The sequence below is a fragment of the Odocoileus virginianus genome, chromosome 33 (genome assembly GCF_023699985.2).
Source record: "Odocoileus virginianus isolate 20LAN1187 ecotype Illinois chromosome 33, Ovbor_1.2, whole genome shotgun sequence".
NCBI lineage: Eukaryota > Metazoa > Chordata > Mammalia > Artiodactyla > Cervidae > Odocoileus > Odocoileus virginianus.
This window is the reverse complement of record NC_069706.1, coordinates 23,835,113-23,851,514: the sequence shown is the minus strand read 5'-3', so window position 1 is coordinate 23,851,514 and position 16,402 is coordinate 23,835,113. Positions and strand designations below refer to the sequence as shown.

Sequence of the window (16,402 nt, the reverse complement as noted above, 5' to 3'; positions counted from 1 at the left end):
TAAAGGCCGCCCATAGGGGAAGAGCTGCAGGGGAGGGGTCACACCTCACAGATGGCAAATGCCAGGGTTTCAACAGGGTAAGTGCTGGCCTGGGGGGTGATCTGTGAATCTTAGCAGCAGGCATCAAGTTTGCTGGTCCCCAGTGTCTCCTGATTAAAAGAAATACAGATTTTGTTCAAGGAAAAGAAGAAGAATCATCTAGATTCTGGGATTTACTGAATCTGAACCTCACCAAAAAGAGCCTGGGAATGTGCATCTTAATAGAATCCCTTGGAGAATTTGTTCATAAAATAGTTTGACAAATTCTGTTGTTTTGTGGACGGCCCTGGCTCTGGTGCCAGAATGACTGGGTCTGAATCCTGCTCCGCACTTGCCTTGTGGGCATCAGCTTGGGCAAGTCATTAAAGCTGCCTCTGCCTCAGCAGTCCTCACCTGCAAAATGGCCACAATAGGCACAAAGCACCAACCAGAAAGGCTATTTTGAGATTTAACTCAGAACACTTTCAATGCTCAGGACAGACCTGTACAACGTAAGTTCCAGCAAATGTTCGCTATTATTGGGCCCATCTAGTATTCAAATAAGGAGAGCAAAGGTCGAAAGGCCTAGTTTCGCTCGATTCTTTGACCCAGTCTCCAACTTCAGAGTTTTCAGAACTTTCCCCACCCATTCTCTCCCCGGAATCCTCACCAACTTCCTGTGCTCGGGCCGGGAGTGAAAGCCCAGAGAAGAACCGGGAGGGGAGTCGGGGAGGGGAGGGGAGTCGGGGCGGGGGGTGGGGGGCGGTGATGACCCAAGATCGGTCTCACCGCCACGCTCAAGACGCTCCCAAGCACCCCAAGAGGCCGCCCCTCTGACTCGTTAGGGACAGGTGCGTTTGTGGGCGCGCCGGGTGTTCGAGCACCCAGGACTAGCCTCCCCAGCCCCGCTTCAGCTGCGCCGGGCCGAACGGACGGAGTCGCCACAGCCCCGCTCGCCGAGAAGAGCCGGCAGGTGGGTGATCCCCGCTGGGGATCGGGTGATCCCGGGGTCCCCGCAGCCGGCAGCCCAGCGCTCTCCGGGCCGCCGCGACATGCCCGGGCCGATTCCCCCCACCTCCCACCCGTACGCGGGCGCCGGGTCCTACCTGCGCGCTCCGGGTCCATTCGCCGCGCCAGCCCCAGAGCGGGAAGTAGGGGAGCCCCCGGGAGGCCGTCCCTGCCCTGGCCGCGCCGCGCGGGGCTTTCCTGGGCGCCGGGCGAGCCCGCCCCGCTTCCTGCGCCCCGCCCCGTGCCCGCCCATTGGCCTGCGCCGCCCCGCCCCGCGCACCCGGCGCTCCCCTGGGCGCCCTCCGGGTGGGGCCTCCGCGGGTTCAGGCAGCGTCCCTGTTCCCTCAGTCCCCGCAGTCCGAGGGGCTTCCAATCTCTCCAGGAGGCGACCCCAGCGCCCGGGCCCGGCGGCCACCGGAGGTCACACCCCAGCCAAAAGAACTCCGCAGGGCTTCCCCTCGCTTTCGGAATAAAATCCCAGCTCCCGGATTTGGCATCAGCCCGTCCGTCGCCCAGGCCCCTGCCATTCCCGCTGAGACCCCCAGCTGCCTCTCTCCGCAAGAGAGCAGGTGCATTCAGGATTGGGGGACTGGGCATCTTGAAGCCTGCTCCCTTTTCCGACAAGCCCAACTTCTCCTGAATGCTGATGTGTGTTCTTCCCTTCAACAAATGTTTTCGGAGCGCCTACCATATGCCGGATTCCAGAAAATTTTAGATAGTAAAACAGTTCTTCAATCAGTAGTTAGTACCGTCTGGCAGCCCCCTTTCTAAGGCCCTGCATATATTAATATTAACCACCAGCTACCCTGTGAGGGAGCCATAGTGCTGTCCCCCAGCTTTTTAGATGGGAAAACCGAGGCACAGAGCCTTTGTGGGGAAACTTGTTCAGAATCATGCAGCCGGTGTGGGGTTCGAACCCAGGCACCATGGATCACTAATCCCTTAAAAGCAACATCGTAAAAGTGGTGATGGAGCGCGGAAAGTAGGGGAAAAACAGTAAACGAATAAAATATTTCAGGTAACAAGAGATACCAAGAAGAGAGTAAAACAGAGAGAGACCTGTCTCCTTCCCAGGGATGAGAGATTTGAGCTTCGAGCCTAAGAAGGACACGGGCTAGACTAGTTTAGAAGGGGGAATAGCCAGTGCAAAAGTCCAGGGATAGGAACCAATTTAGCAGATTGGAGGAACTGTCAGGAGTCAGATTGACTGGAGAGCCCTCAGGAGGGGAGAGGCGAAGCAGGTCAGGTCGGAGGTATGCAGACTTAAGCTGGACAGTGCCGGGGTCCCTTTGTAAACCTGAAACCTTCTGCTCTGTCTTGGTGTCTCTGAGTTTGTGCGTGGCTCAGGCGGTAAAAGAATCTGGGCATCTGCCTGCAATGAGGAATCCCAGGTTCAATCCCTGGGTCGGGAAGATCCCTTGGAGAAGGGAATGGCAACCCAACTCAATATTCTTGCCTGGAGAATTCCATGGACAGAGGAGCCTGGCAGGCTACAGCCCATGGGGTTGCAAAGAACTGGACATGACTGAGCAACTAGCATTTATCCAGAGATGGCAGAAGTCTTACTTTAGAAATGTATGGCCTTAGCTGTCTGCCATCTTCTCCTCCCAAACTGGGCTCCCATCCTGTTTTCTGCATCTTTAAGCCATCTTCTCTCTTCCCTAACTTCTACCAGATGGACTGTGTCTGCGCACTAACCCCTCTGCTTACTATGGGACTCCAGGCAAAGTGGATCGGGCACTGTACCGCAGCTCCCACGTCTGCAAAGTGGGGATGACCACAGGCCCCACTTCCTATGGTCTGAAATACATGAAAAGTGTTTGGAGCAATGCCAGGCACATATCAGGTGCTCAATAAATGTACATTGCTGTTCTGATCAGAAGGAAGATAAGAAAGAAGCCAATTTAGAGCCTGTCCCTCTGCCTGTTTGCTTGGTTGTGAAATGGGGTAAAAATAGCACTGAAGGGAATTTCCTGATGGTCCAGCGGCTAAGACTACATACTCCCAATGCAGGCGGGCAGAGGTTTGATCCCGGGAAGGGGAACTAAATCCCATATGCCACAACTAAGAGTTTGCATGCTGCATCTAAGATCCGGGACAGTCAAATAAATAAATAGAAATAAAAGTAAATATTTAAAAAAATAGCACTTAACAGATAGGAAAGGCAGAGGTAGACATGATTGGATGTGAAAATATTGGGAAATCTAGAGAAAGGGAATGGGCTTCCCATATGGCGCTAGTGGTAAAGAACCCACCTGCTAATGCAGGAGATGTAAGAGACACAGGTTCAATCCCTGGGTTGGGAAGATCTCCTAGAGGAGGGCATGGCAACTCACTCCAGTATTCTTGCCGGGAGAATCCCATGGACAGAGGAGCCTGGTGGGTGGCATAGGATCCATCTGGTTGCAAAGAGTCAGACATGACTGAAGTGTCTTAGCACGCAGAACAGAGGAGGGGAATATGGGAAGTCTTCATACTTGCCACTTTTCTGTAAGTCTGAAATTATGTCAAAATAAAGAGCTAATGAAAACAGGGCACTGTCCTGAAGCCCTAGAGAGATAATACATGTAAAGTTTGCCATCTTGCATCCAGTTGCACTATTCGGCTTCCTGCTGAGCTGCCTGAGTTTTATTAGTGGCTACACTGTGTCAGGCCTTGGAGGGGGGCTGGAGACCCCAAAGTAATAAAAACTCTGGTCCTCTACCCAGGCAGTTGCCAGGTTTGGTCTCAACACGAGCTCAGCTCACACTGCATCATATTACCTGTTTCCAATCCTGTCTTTCAGCTTTAAAACCATTTAAAATTTGTTTAGAATTTTTCTGTAGATTTCACAAAAAATTAATACATAGAGAGCTCCCATATACCCTCTCCTCTGTGCATAATTTCCCCTATTAGTAACATAACTTGCTTTAATGCAGTACGTTGGTAACAATTAGTGACCTGGTATTTTTACATTATTATTAACTAAAGGGTGCTGTTTACATTAAGGTTCACACTTGCTTTCCTTTTTCTTTCATTTAAAAACAGTTTCAATTGGAGGATAATTCCTTTACAATGTTGTGTTGGCTTCTACCGTACAACATCGTGAATCAGCCATAAGTATATATATATATATATATATATATCTCCTCCTTCTTGAGCCTCCCTCCCACCACCCCCATCCCACCCCTCTAAGTCATCACAGTCCAAGGGGTCGCAAAGAGTCAGACACTACTGAAGTGACTTAGCAGCAGTGGCAGCAGTGTATATATTTCAATGCTACTCTCTCAATTTGTCCCACCTTCTCCTCCCCTCACTGGGTCCACAAGTCTATTCTCTATGTTTGCATCTCTATTCCTGCCCTGCAAGTGGGCTCAACAGTACCATTTTTCTTGATTTCATATGTATGCGTTAATATATGATACTAGTTTTTCCCTTTCTGACTTACTTCACCCTGTACAACAGGCTCTAGGTTTCAGGAAGGTGAAACTCTTCTTTATGTTGCTATATTAGTGGATGGGCTTCCCTAATGGTTCAGAGGGTAAAGAATCTGCCTTCAATGAGGAAATCCCAGGTTCAATCCCAGGGTTGGGAAGATCCCCTGGAGAAGGGAATGGCTACCCACCTCCAGTATTCTTGCATGGAGAATTCCGTGGACAGAGGAGCCTAGCAGGCTAAGTCCAAGGGGTCGCAAAGAGCAGGACACGACTGAAACGACTTCACACACATGCACACACACACGCATAAGTGGATAGAAGTCATTATGCATTGGTCAAAACCCATAGAACTGCTCAAGAGCAATCCTACTACTGGGCATATACCCTGACAAAACCATAATTCGAAAAGACACATGTACCCCAATGTTCACTATAGCACTATTTACAATATTTACAAACATTGTAAATATTTACAATTTACAACAACCAACCTTTTTCCATCGACAGAAAAAATGGTATATGTTGTACATATACACAGTGGTATATTACTCAGCCTTAAAAAAGGAATGAATTTGAGTCAGTTGAACTGAAACGGATGTGTCCTGCTCTTTGCGACCCCTTGGACTTAGCCTGCTAGGCTCCTCTGTCCACGGAATTCTCCATGCAAGAATACTGGAGGGGGTAGCCATTCCCTTCTCCAGGGGATCTTCCCAACCCTGGGATTGAACCTGGGATTTCCTCATTGAAGGCAGATTCTTTACCCTCTGAACCATTAGGGAAGCCCATCCACTAATATAGCAACATAAAGAAGAGTTTCACCTTCCTGAAAATCTCCTAGGCTTCGCCTCATCCTCTTCCTCCTCCTGAACCTTGGAAGCCATTGATCTTTTTTACTGTCCCTATAGTTTTGCTTTTTTCAGAATGTCATATACTTGGAATCTGACAGTATATAGCCTCTTTAAGACTGGCTTCTTTCCTTTAGTAATATGCATTTAAGGCTCCCCCAGGTCTTTTCCTGGCTTGATACCTCATTTCTTTTTAGCCCTGAATAATAATATTCCATTGTCTGGATGTACACTGTTCATTTAGCTATTCACCGATGGAAAGACTCCTTGATTGCTTTCAGTTTTTGACAAGTATGAATAAAGCTGCTACAAACACTTGTGTGCAGGTTTTTGTGTGGACATGTTTTCAACTCCTTTGGGTAACTATGGAGTGTGACTGTTAAGATCATATGGTAAGAATATTTATTTTTTTAAGAACCTGCCAAATTCTCTTCCAAAATGGCTCAGTCATTTTGCATTTCCTTCAGTAATACATGTGAGTTCCCATTGCTCTGCATTCCCAACAGCATTTTGTGTTGTCGGTTTTTTGGATCTTAGCCAATCTAGTAGATGTGTAATGCTATCCCATTTTAATTTGCAAGTTTCATCAAGATACATTATGTTGAACATATTTTCATATGCTTATTTGCCATCTGTGTATCTTCTTTTTCATCTGTTAAGAACTTTTGCTCATTTGTAAATTGGCTTGTTTCTTTTCTTAGGGTTGAGTTTTAAAAAATTCTTTGTATATTTTGGATACAAGTCCTTAATTGGACATGTGCTTTGCAAAGGTTTTTCTCCAAGCCTGTGGCTTTTTATTCTCTTAACAATTTTTTTTTTTGGTAAAGTGGAAGTTTTGTCTCTTAATGAGATCCAAGTTATTGAGTTTTCTCTTTTGGGCATCATGCTATTGGTGTTGTATCTAAAAAATCATTGCCAAATCTAGATCCTAGATTTTCTCCTATGTCATCTAAAAGTTTTATAGTCTTGCATTATACATTTAGGTTCATAATCCATTTGGGTTACTTTTTGTGATGGGTAGAAGATCTGTGTGTAGAATCTTTTTGTTTCTTCCTTTCTCTTTCTTTCTTCCTTGATTTTTCTTTGTTTCTTTGTCTCCCTCCCTCCATCCCTCCCTCTTTCTCTCCTTCTCTGCCTTACTTTCTCTCTCTCTCTCTCTCAGCCCACACCTTGGGATCCTTGAACTGCCATGTGTGAGAAGTCCAGCTACCCTGAAGCCACCACCCATCCTAGAGAGAGCACATGGAAAGAGTATAGAGAGAAAGAAAGGCTGGAGGAGCCCCAGCTGTTGCGAACTTGTCAGCCCAGGCCCATATGTGAGCGAGGGAGTCTTCTGATGTTTTCAGCTCCCACTCCTGAGACCAAGGGAAACAGCGCCAAGGGAGTCCACTGAGCCCTGACCAGATTGCAAAGCCACGAGCCAAATGAATGCTGTGATAGTTTCAACCTGACGCCAAATTGCAACAGAGACAAACTGTCTCCACTGAGCCCGACCAAGCTGCAGATTCAGGAGCAAAAGAAATGCGCTAAATTTGGGGATAGTTTGTTTTGCAGCCATTGTATTGACCTGCTGCCAACCCACAGTCCCTACCTTCTTTTTTTTCTTACCAACAGAACCCAGACTTCATCAGGGCTGCCATGTGCCCTCCCTGAGGTAATGGAGCATGATTTATTTCAGCCAATCATGACAATCCCATTCCAACTTTCCAAGCCTCCCTTGTCTGAGGCATTGCTGGATGATCCAGCTCTGCCAAACAAAATGTACGACGAAGTCCGTGTATTACGGAGGAAGTGCTTCCGGGGCAACCCTTAGCATTCCACAATAGAAGGGGTCTTGCTGCTGTGAACACAGACCATCTTGCTGCCATGAAAGAAGGCTGAGACAAACCGCAGTGTGGATGTTCTGGCGTCTGCAAACTACAGAAGCAACTCCAGCATCCACCGAAATCTGAAATTCTGGCAAGGAGAGACGAATTTTCCCAATACGGGGGCCCTGACATCTTTGAACAGCTGAATCACACCAGCTGTGCTCAACTTCCAGACACCATTTCTCCACAGGAGAAATTTTAACTGTTTATGCTTCTGTGACTTGGCTTTTTGTCATTTTGAAGTTAAACAGAACAGATCCAGGGAGTTTATTGTAAGAACTGGAGCTGACTGGGGTCTCCTAGCTGGCCTGGCTCACCTGGTTTTGGGGACTGAGGACATGAGGAATTGAAAACAACCTTGAACCAAGCTCTGCAGACAAAGCCAAAAGGCAGTCAGTGGGCCTGAGGGTGGATCCGTTTTGCTACCACCCTTGGAACTGATTGACATCCAGTCAAACCACAAATAAGGTGGGGCCAAGAAACAAGGTTTCTTCCAAAAGAAAACAATGATGATGATGGTGATAATGATGATGGTGATGAAATGATGTGCTGATGGGGATAATCATGGTGGTGGTGGCTGGGATGATGCCGTTTGTGATGATGTCAGTGATGACAGTGGTGGGGATGATGAAGTTGAGGATGAGGATGACAATAAGGATGGAGGTGGTGATGAGAGGATGATGTTAAGAGCTAACATTTATGTAGCAGCGTGGCACTGTGTACCAGACTCTGTTGTCGGCTTTTGTCGTATACTAATTAATCCTCACAAAAACTCTAGGAACTAGGTACTATTGTCAGGTCCATTTACAGAGGAGGAAAAGGCACAGAGAGGGTGTGAAACTTGTTTAAGATAGCATAGCTGATGAGTGCTGAGTGAGCACGCTTCCTCAGGAGAGGGAGACTCTTCTCAGAAACCTAATTGCCATTGCAACACCGGGCTTGTTGCAGTGTGCACCATTGTGCCATCTGAGAGCAATGTCTACAGAGCTTAGTGTTTCTGGCTGAAGGCCTGCTTACTTCACTGATTTCCTGGGAGAAAGGGAAAAAAGTCCTGAATTGTACTGTCTCCCAGGGCTGCCTTCCTCTAAGTCACCGTGAACTCAGCTGTCAGAGTTCACAGAGTTAAATCTCTCTCTTTTGGTTGAACTTTTCCCTGTGACTTTCCATTGCTTAAAGATTAAACCAGAGTCCTCAACTTTGGTACTACTGACATTTTGATCTGGGTAATTCCTTGTCATGAGAGTGTGTCCCGTGCATTGTGAGATGTTTAGCTGCATCCTTGACCTCTACCCACTAGATTCCAGATGCATTTGCCCATTGTAGCAACCAAAATGTCTCCAGACTTTGCCAAATGCCCCCTGGAGTGGGAGTTGAGGGTGGCCCCTGGTTTAGAACCACTGGGTCAAAGGAAACAGGTTTCCAATCTTTAGAAGGTAATTTGACCACAGGACTCTCAGGAGACCGTCCGATCAGACAGTGGGCTTTACCAAGGGCAAAGACCCAGCCTTACCTGTCTTCTTTCTCTTCCCCTGATGTTGACCTGTAGTTCAGAGCAATGAGGACTCAAGAGATAGTCAGATTGAACACAACCAGATTGTGATCAGGGATAAAACTATGCAAACAGAAAGCGTGGGGACTTCCAAGGAGGGAGGCCTCTGAAATGGGTCCTGAAGGCATCTCTGAAAAGGAGAGAGCTTCTGTGGAAGCATTCTAAAGGAGGCTATAAAGAAGATGGGCACCTGGGCTGAAAAAGCAGCGTGAGCAAGGGGTGGGGATATACATGTATATCTCAGGGAGTGCCTGGCTGGGGCAAGCAATCCAGCTTAGGGCCATATTACAAAAGGTCCTGATCATCAGCCTCGAGTGATGTGCAGCATCAAAAGATTCCAAATTGGATATTTGGCAGAAAACAACAAAATTCTGTAAAGCAATTATCCTCAGTTAAAAAAAAAGATTCCGTATTGGATATTTGGCAGAAAACAAAAAAATTCTGTAAAGCAATTATCCTCAGTTAAAAAACGATTCAAAATTGGGACTTCCCCGGTGGTCCAGTAGTTAAGAATCCATCTTCCAATGCAGGGGACACAGGTTCGATCTACAGGACAACTAAACCTGTGCACTGCAACTATAGAAGCCTGTGTGCTGCAACAGCCAAAATATAAAAAATAAAACAAGTATTTACAAAATGGTTTTCAAACCAAGGCAAGAGAGGTTCGACTGTGGGTTTTAGAACAACCCTTCTGGCAGTTGCATAGATGGTGAACCCGAAGGAGACACAGCTGGTTAGCAGCTGGGGTGTTGCAATCATCCATGTGTGAGCTGAAAGGCCCAGCAGACAGGAGAGCAAGAGACAGAAGGACTCTAGGAGTGCCAAGAGGCAGCGCCCTGCTATGTCATCATGGATAGATTCTAATCCTTTCCAGGATGGTAAGTTCAGTTCAGTTCAATCACTCAGTCGTGTCCAACTCTTTGCGACCCCATAGACTGCAGCACGCCAGGCCTCCCTGTCCATCACCAACTCTTGGAGTTTACTCAAACTCGTGTCCATTGAGTCGGTGATGCCATCCAACCATCTCATCCTCTGTCGTCCCCTTCTCCTCCCGCTTTCAATCTTTTCCAGCATCAGGGTCTTTTCAAATGAGTCAGTTCTTCCCATCAGGTGGCCAAAGTATTGAAGTTTCATCTTCAGCATCAGTCCTTCCAATGAATATTCAGGACTGATTTCCTTTAGGATAGACTGGTTGGATCTCCTTGCAAGGGACTCTCAAGAGTCTTCTCCAACACCACAGTTCAAAAGCATCAATTCTTCAGCAAGTATAAAATTTCCAGCCTGTAGTAAGTGGTTAATAATATGAGCTTTCCCTTCATCACTGTTCCTGGCTGTGCTCTTCCTCCATTCCTCATCCTTCAGAAACCACCCTCTCTTTTGAAAGGCTGACACCTCCTCAGAGGAGAAGTCTTGAGCTTCCCAGATGGAGTTCCTCTTCTGTATGCCTATGGGCATTTACCCAATGACCTTGTATAGGCGTTTTGGGCACCTTGTGATTTTGTGTTTTGCCTCCTCTACTAGACAGTGAGCTCTTTGAGGACTGTGACTCTGTCTTGTTCATTTCCTCTTTGAAGCAATATTTATTGAGCACCTACTATGTGCCAGGCACTGTGCTAGGTACAGGCATACAGCTGCAAACAATGGTCTTGTGTCCCCAGCACCCACAGATGGCCTGGAGAGTGAATGAATGGATGAACGAAGGTGCGGCCAATGGGATGGTTGAAGTAGCTGAGACCTAGAAAGCTTAAGTGAGTCATCCTCAACTGTCCAGGGGGGAAGTGACCAACGAGGAGTTGAAGCCTGGACAGTTAAAGAACAGGGAAACCAGCTCTTGACACACGGGGCCTCCATGTCTCATGCTTTCCCGGGATGTTTCTGTGTTCCCAGGATGGCCTCACCTGCCAGCAGGATTACCACCTGTCAGCTGGCATGGCTCTGTCCTCTTCACCTAGTTGGCCGAAGCTGCAGGACCTGTGGCTTTATTTGTTGTGAGTATCAGTGGTTTGTCACCCACACATACTTGTCCCCTTGTTGCCAGGCGACAAGCCCTGATTTTACCTGTTATCTTTACAGTCTTAACATTTGCAGCCCCAAACTGTGTGCTCAGCCTGTGCAAGGAAATACTTGTAGTGCTTAGTCTCCAGTGGAAGGAAGGAAGAATGTGCCACTGCAAAGCTGTCAACAGGATGGCACCCACTCCTGCCCTCCAGCTGTTTTGCAAGAAGGAGGCACTAGAGCACCGGATTCTTCCAACATGGGAGAAGCAAACATGTGCCCTGCCTTCCTAGAGTACATTTCCTAAATGGAGTGGCCTCCTGCTTCCACACTTTATTCCTGGGTGTTCTTTCAGCCTCTGCCCAATCAATGCTGTTTGTTCTTGGTGACGTCCTTTAGTGCTGTCTGTGTCTTTGGACTTTTTTATTTTTGGTTGCTCTGGGTCTTCATTTTGCAGCATGCAGGCTTTAGCAGTTGTGACACACGAGCTTACTTGCCCCATGGCATGTGGGATCTTCCCAGACCAGGGATTGAACCCATGTCCCCTGCACTGGTAGGCAGATTCTTAACCACTGATCCACCAGGGAAGTCCTCTGTGTCTTTGGTCTTTAACTCAGCTTACCTCTAGCTGGGTCTTCTCTCTTGTTCTTCGTACACTCAGACATACCTGTTGGGAAATGTTATTTCCCCAGACGGGATTCATTTCTACTTCTTGGAAACTTGCCATATGCCCAGTGTTATATAATCAAGTGTCCCATTAAATCTTCAAACAACACTGCATATTCCCATTTCATAGGTGAACACATTGAGGCTCAGAGAGGTTATGTAACCTGCTCAAGCTCTCAGCTAGCAAGTGGTAAAAATGGACCATACCCTGTGTCTCTCCTCCACAGCCTGTACCCTTGACCAATCTGCTATACTTCCCCTCTGGAATTCTATCTGGGAGCTCTACCTATGGGCTTCTTTTACTTGAGAGCAGGACCCAGACCAAAATGAGCCAGTGAGTCTCCTGGCTATGACCATCTCTCCGTGCACATGTGATTTTACGTCCTACATACCTGTGCCCATATCCACAGTCACAGACTTAACATCTCCTTGAAAGATGGTGAAAAATTGTTGCTGAACCCACGAAAAGACGCCGGGATTCTTGGCCTCTGGAGGAGAAGAATTCAATCCGGGGCCAGAGACGAGGCTTGATCTCTCAGAGCTTTTGTGCAATAGAGTTTATTAAAGTATAAAAGGGATAGAGAAAGCTTCTGGCATAGACATCAGAAGGGGGCAGAAAGAGTGCCCCTTTGCTAGTGTTAGCAGTGGAATTATATACTCTCAAATTAGTTATTACAGCGAATCAAAAGAATGTCTGGAGGTTGTAAAGACCTCACCAGACCTACTCCCATAATTTACATTTTGAGATAACAGAATTAGCCAGAAGGTTTTTTTTCAGAGACTGTCCTCAAGCAGGATACATTATTGTTATATAATCCTAAGGAATGTAGAGGGGAAAAGAAGTTTGTCCTTTCTTCCTCCTTGAGAATTCCAGACCCCTCTCTCCATGGGGACCCCTGGACTTCTTATCAACCTGCCTAGGAATTGACTCTCTCAGTGGGGGCCATTCTGGGGCAAAGGTCCTGAAGAGAAGGATACGATGTCATCCTCATAATGACAGTTCTTTGCCTCAGCATGTCTAGGAGGAAGCTGCAAGGATGAAAGCACTAGAATGGGGCGTGGAGAGAAGAGAGTTGAAAGACTAAGGTCTCAGGGTGATTGAAGGAGGTCATAAAAAATGATGGTTAAGAAATCAGAGACATACAGGACAATAAAATATGCGGGAATGGGCCCTTGGGAAAAAAAATCAGGTTGGTTTATATAAAACCCAGTGATGACTAAAGGAGTGGGGTGGGGGTGGGCATTGGAGGGAAGCTCAAGAGAGAGAGGATATATGTACGCATGTAGCTGATTCATGTCACTGAACAACAGAAACTAGCGCAACACTGTAGAGCAATTATACTCCAATTATAAAAAAACAAGCCCTGTCATCCAGAACCCTGGGGTTTCTTCATTCATTCAGTGAACATTTATTGATGCCTATTGTACGTCTTCACATCCTAGGAGCTAGAGACTGCAAAGGTTAAAAAGACAAGGCTCCTGTCCCCAAGGAGCTTGTGGCCTGCTGGAGGAAAGTGTGGCCAAGTAATCAGGGCACAATGTTATACCAGTTCTGAGAGGGAAGCATGAAAACCGAAGTTTTCTGGAAGAAGGGCCAACCCTGGAGCAACCTGTGGATGAGCAGGAGTTCTCCAGTTTGAGCCTGAGTGGAATGAGGTGGGAACAGTAACCTGAGGGAAGAAACAGATTTTGCAAAGGTATTAAGAGGAGACCAATTACTGGGGTAATTGATAAGAGATCAAGGAAGGTGATGGGGCAAGGAGAGTGACAAGACAGGTAGAAGAGAAACAGGGGAGTTTTGGTTCAGGGGTACAGTCGCTTTTAAACCGTTTTGACTGCAAGCCACACTAAGAAATGCATTTTCTATTTTGGCTCAGTACGATCACGCACGCGCACGCACACGTGCATGTGTGAAACAAAGATCAACAAAGCAGTATTTCACAAAGCAACTTGCCAGTTGTTCTGCTGTGTTCTGTTCTATTTTTTTTTCCCCAATGTTGGTCAGGGACGGAGTAAGCTTATCACAAAATAGTACACATGATATGATTTCATTTATATGCAATTCTGTAACAGACAAAACTAATCTACAGTGGTACAGATGAGATCAGTGGCTGTCTGGGCTGCGGATGGGGTAGGGCAAGATTAAAAGCAAAGAAGGAAAAGAGCTTCCTTAGGAGATGGAAATGTTCTGTATCTTGATTAAGGTGGTGGTTACATGGGCACATGCATTTGTCAAAAATAAATACATAAAAATAAACACATGGGAGGGAACTTTCTGGGGTTGGTGTTGACGTTCTATATCTTGATAAGGAATTTGCATGCACAGGCGAGTGCATCTGTCAAAACTTATCAAGTGGTACACTTAGGCTTTGTGTATTTCATTGTATGTAAATTTTACAAAAAAAAAGAAAAAAATCATGGATGCTGAAATGTTAGGAGAAAGTAAGCTGGTGTCTGCAATCTGAAATGCATCAGAAAATAAAATAGATTGGTGGGTGGATAGAGGAATGGAAATATTTACAGGTAAATGGTAAAGTAAATATAAACTGTCAATGCATGACAGGACAATTCAGTGAGGAAAGAGCCACCTTTTCATAAATGGTGCTGGAAGAACTGGGTATTCACATACAAAAGAATGAAGTTGGATCCTTACCTCACATCAGATACAAAAATAATCCTAAAACAGATTTAGGAACTTAATGTGAGAGTTAAACCATAAGACTCTTAGAAGAATTGTTACTGTTGCTGAGTCGCTAAGTTATATCTAGCTCTTTGTGACCCCAGTGACTATGGCCCACCAGGCTCCTCTGTCCATGGGATTCTCCAGGCAAAAATACCAGAGTGGGTTCCCGACCCAGGATCTAACCTGCGTCTCCTGCATTGGCTGGTAGATTCTTTACCACTGAGCCACCAGAATACATAGATGTAAATCTTCCTGACCTTAAATTGGGCAATGGTTTCTAAGATATGACACAAAAAAGCATAATCAACAAGAGGGAAAAAAAGTAAACTTGACATCATCAAATTTAAAAGCTTTGGGGCTTCAAAGGACACCATTAAGAAACTGAAAAGACAATCCCCAGAATCAAAGATAATTTTTGCAAATCTTAGATCTGATAAGAGACTTGTACCTAGAATATGTAAACAACAACAAAAACTTGCACACAACAGGAAGTTTTTTCATAATTGCCCAAAGGTGGAACAGCACAATTGTTCATCGACTGATAGTGGATAAGCACAATGTAGCATATTCATGCAAGAGAATATTATTTGGGAATAGAAAGAAATGAAGTACTGATACATGCTTCAACATGGATAAACCTTGAAAATGTGCCAAGTGAAAGAAGCCACCTGTGAAGGACCATATGTTGTAGATTCTGTATATACAGAATATCCAAAAAAGGCAAACCTAAAGAGCCAGGATATAGATCCTGTTGCCCAGAGATTGGTGTGGGGATGAGAGGGCAGGATCCTATAGGTTAAAGAATACAGGGTTTCTTCTTGGGCTAATGAAAAGGTAATGAACTTGATTGTGGTGAAGTTTGCACAAATCTGTGAATACGCTAAAGTGATTAAATTATACACTTTAAATGACTGAATTGTATGGTTTTTACCTCAATAAAGCTGTTCGAACATGTTAATGTAGATATAAGTGAAACAACTGATAAATTGACAAATTGCACTTCACCAAAATGAAACATTTCTCTTCTTCAAAAGATACTACTAAGGAAATAAAGAGGCAAGCCACACACAGTGAGAAAATATCTGCAAACTGTATATCTAGTAAAGGACTGTGTCTATAATATAAAGAGCTCTAAAACTCAATAGAAAAACAACTCAGTTTTTTAAATGGGCAAAAGACTTGAACAGACCAATACAGGTAGACATATAGCAAAAAAATATATGAAAAGATGCTCAGCATCATGTCATTAGGGAACTACAAGTTAAAATCATAATGAGATACCTCAATATACACTAGAATGGCTCGTGTTTTCACATTAAATTTTAAAATAATACATCACAGTTCCATGTGCTAGTGAAACAACTGGAATTCTCACAACTTCTGGTGGAAATGCAAAATGTTACAGTCATTTGGAAAACAGTTGGGCAGTTTCTCATAAAATAAAACACGCTTTATGACCCACTTTTCCTCTCTGAGATATTTATCCTAGAGAGATGAAAACTCAGCCTCACACAGCAATCTGTCTGCAAATGTTTACAGTGACTTTATTTATAACCGCCAAAAACCAGATGTTCCCCAGCTGGTGAATGAATACATGAACCTTGGTTCATCCACACGATGGAATGCTATTCAACAATCTAAAGGAAGAATCTTCGGGTACACGCAACACTATGGAAAAATCTCCAAAACGCGATGTGTTGTGAAAGAAGCCAGACTCAAAAATGCCACCAACCGTATAATTCTGTTCATATGACAGACTCCAGGGAGAGATGCTAGATCAGTGGTTGCCAGGGACCAGGTGGGAAGCAGGATCACTGCAAAACGGCAGGGGGAATTTTCTTGTGGTGAAGGCACTGCCCTGAGACATGATTGTGGTGGTGACTGCTTGACTATATTTATCAAAACTCACTGAACTGTATGCTAAAGTAGGTGAGTCTTATGGTAGGTAAACTATAACATAAAAAATTAATTTAAAATAGTCTAAAACTTAAATAATTTTCATCTAAAAATTTTAATAGATTTAGATAGTGGAATCTGATGGTAGAAATATGTCTTTTTACATCTTTTTGGTGTGTTTGAATAAGTTCATAATCAGATGTTTGGCAAAAGTCATCAAAAAGACACAAGTGACTGATAAAAATGTGTGCATGACCGAAACAAACAGACAATTAATTCCATAACCACTGCAATGAGAAGCCCAGGCACCACAGTGAAGAGTAGCCCCGCTTGCCGCAACTAGAGAAAGCCCTCGCAGCAATGAAGACCCAGCTCAGCCAAAAATGAATCAGTAAAATTTTTAAAAAAGTCAGTCATGCCACCCTTCAAGTCTTAAATAATAGTAAATATAATAGTGA

At 45.1% G+C, this 16,402-nt stretch overlaps 1 protein-coding gene and 1 long non-coding RNA gene across 5 annotated transcripts in view; one reads left to right on the top strand and one right to left on the bottom strand.

Moving 5' to 3' along the window:
• Positions 1–16,402, bottom strand: part of IL4R (interleukin 4 receptor) — a 73,909-nt gene that overhangs the window by 49,251 nt on the left and 8,256 nt on the right. Inside the window, exon 1 of one of the 3 annotated variants that reach the window (XM_070461070.1) lies at positions 1,125–1,234. The exons of 1 other annotated variant lie outside the window; for it this stretch is intronic. The gene's annotated coding sequence lies outside the window, so the exon portion shown is untranslated. Of the gene's footprint in view, positions 1–1,124; positions 1,235–16,402 lie in introns of those variants that run through there. One more of the 3 variants, XM_070461071.1, reaches the window with a different exon arrangement.
• LOC139032844 (uncharacterized) lies at positions 798–15,509 on the top strand. 2 transcript variants are annotated; one of them, XR_011485474.1, is made up of 3 exons: positions 798–991; positions 6,450–10,692; positions 10,778–15,509. It is a non-coding gene; the product is annotated as an uncharacterized lncRNA (long non-coding RNA). The 2 variants fall into 2 exon arrangements; XR_011485473.1 differs by having other exon boundaries at positions 6,450–15,509.